The sequence below is a fragment of the Halyomorpha halys genome, unplaced genomic scaffold (assembly GCF_000696795.3).
Source record: "Halyomorpha halys isolate HHAL.00 unplaced genomic scaffold, Hhal_1.1 Scaffold142.1, whole genome shotgun sequence".
Classification (NCBI taxonomy): Eukaryota; Metazoa; Arthropoda; class Insecta; order Hemiptera; family Pentatomidae; genus Halyomorpha; species Halyomorpha halys.
In genome coordinates, this window is record NW_027113471.1 from 822,667 (window position 1) to 825,219 (window position 2,553).

General features: G+C 31.7%; 1 long non-coding RNA gene across 2 annotated transcripts in view; it reads right to left on the reverse strand.

The window, feature by feature from the left end:
* LOC106678415 (uncharacterized) overlaps positions 1 to 2,073 on the reverse strand; it is a 6,044-nt gene extending 3,971 nt beyond the window's left edge. For both annotated transcript variants that reach the window (XR_010844401.1, XR_010844400.1), the window contains exons 1-2: positions 1,943 to 2,073; positions 297 to 411 (exon numbers count right to left, since the gene is read on the reverse strand). This is a non-coding gene — a long non-coding RNA (uncharacterized lncRNA). The remainder of the gene's footprint in view (positions 1 to 296; positions 412 to 1,942) is intronic.
* Positions 2,074 to 2,553: the final 480 nt, after the last annotated feature.

Below are 2,553 nucleotides of genomic sequence, written 5' to 3' on the forward strand. Positions count from 1 at the left end.
TATATATATCATATATATCCATATATGATTTATTACTAAAAAATTCTACAATGTTATAACATTAAATTTTTGCCTTTAATTAATTGGTCTTTTAGAATGATTTAATTAATATATGTATTGAAGTTTTGAGTTAGTGATGTTGAAAGACAAGTAGGAATCACTTTAGACTTATAATGCTCCACATTCTTAGCATAGCTTTCTTTGCATCATGTTACGACTGAAATATCCAAATAATGATATTTTAATTGTTAATAAACAATATATTGAAAAATTAAAAGAAAAATTAATGCATTTACCCATTTAGATCACAACAGGAGTCTCCGAGGCAACACTTGAGATTTACTGGACAACAAGTGTTACGGTTGCAATTTATTAAAGGTACCCATGGAATATTTCGGTCTTTTCCAAACTCTGTGAAAGTTGAGAGAATGTTAAAAAAAAAGTCTGCTCTGATGAAAGCAAGATTATCTACAAATCATCTATCGCCATTCATTAGAATTTCGATTTTGTTCTTTGCTGAAGTAAGTTTACCCCAGTAACTAGTAAATATTCTTTATATTATATTTTATATTATGTAAGTATTTTATATTATTATAAAAAGTATTCTTTAAGTGAGAAAGGAAAAGACAAATGAAAAATCTACTCCATTGAAAAACATAACGTACCATAAGGGTGTTCATGATGTGTTAAATATAAAATGTTTTACAATACTAAATGAATTGGATTGTGAGTAGCCGTATTTAAAGTCTTGTTAAATGTAAAATGCTCAAGAGCTCCAAGCAGATTTCTGGAGCAACTTGTTTTATAACCTTACCTTCCTAAACTTCAGTTTATTGTTTACTTTTTAGTTTTGATTAAAGTAATTTATCACAACATGCCTTAAGTAAGAGAAAAATTGTGTGAAAATTTGGCTACTAAGTGCCTTGTTGATCTTCTGACTTGTGGGGTAGATAACCAAGATGAGCTAATTGACAACTGTAATTACATTATTACTGTTCCCATCCATTGCTTTATTAGTTATTATTTTATGTTATTTAATTTTTAATTAATTTATCTCTCGTATCCAATCCTTACAATCCAAAATCCTTAATGTTCCTTACTTTGTCACAAATAAAATCATCCATAAAGACCTTAAAAAAGTTGAAAATTTACCTCAATAAATAGAAAAGTACTCTTGAAACAAGAAAGGAAAAGACAAATGGTAAGTCTAACACATTGAAATTAGAATTGTGGAGGACAGCTAAAAATTCAAACATCAAACGTCTTCAATCCTTTCAGTCCAAAGTCCTAACAATAGTCGATGCTCCTTATTATGAAACCATCAATACACTACACAATGACCTTAATATCCCATTTGTATCAGTCCTTATTAAATCAAAATTCACCACTTTCCATGAGACACTCAATATCATTGTAATAGGGATTCTAGATAGCGACCCATCCTTGCAATTCTCCATGAAGCTTGAAACAGTAGTGGCACACAGACCTATAATAAATAATTATATTACAGTTCTGTCAATGGCCAGATTCTCCACTCAAGTCCTGAGCGTCATCAGCTAGCCCTCTCACTCATCCTCCACTGGATTTTAATCTCAGTGAAACGGTTGAGAGAGAAGTGCCGGGATCTTCCGAAGTCCTGCTGTTTCCTCCACAAGTAGGGGGAGTTCGGAGTTCCCCAAAGCAATCATTCATGTAAATAGGAACGATTGTGTTTAAGATGTTATTTTACTTTAAGTTTAAATTTGTTTTTTCTCTTCCATTTTTATACTCCCCTATTATTCCAAGGCTTGAAAAGGTTGGTAACCTTTTGGGCAAACCGCCTAAGTTTGAGAACACAATGACGCTAAATCCAAAATAAAAAAAAAACTTCTGAAGTGAGCAGCTCTAGATCTAATAGATTTTTCAAATTGAAATAACAAAAAGAGTACTTGAAGATGCATACCAAATAATCTAATGTGTGTTCTGATATATGGTGCAGCTTGTGAAATGACCTCACTCGTGGATGACACGCTTCCAAAAAGAAGGGACGCGAATAGAAATAAACATAGTCTCATACTTAGTTGAAGAGTAATAGGCTACTAAAATGAGCGATATGATAAAAAGATGTTTTTTATAATCATTAGTTCGTGGGATTAATCGTGTTCTTAATAGAATTAGATTAGGATAAGATGGATCTGTTACATCAGTGATTATTATTATAAATTAATAAGAACAAAAGTCAACAAACAGCAACTGAGCTGTTTCAACATAGCGCAATAATCATATTAGGAAGTATGGAGTAACACAGAGGTTCCCAAAATTAGGATTCCGCGAAATAATTCGAATAATTCAAGACATTTTGAAGCTCATAATCTTAGATTTTCTGCAAATTTTGCAAAGGTGTTGTGTAGCTTTTATTAAATTTGGCTGAAAACACGAATCTCTTTGTAGCGACGCGCTACCTGTTTTTTTTTTTTGTTTTTTTTTCCCGATCCCTCTAGAACAGATAAAGAACAGTGAGTGAGTTACTGAGGAAAAAGGAATTAATTGTGTTGGGTATTACCTTTTACTACC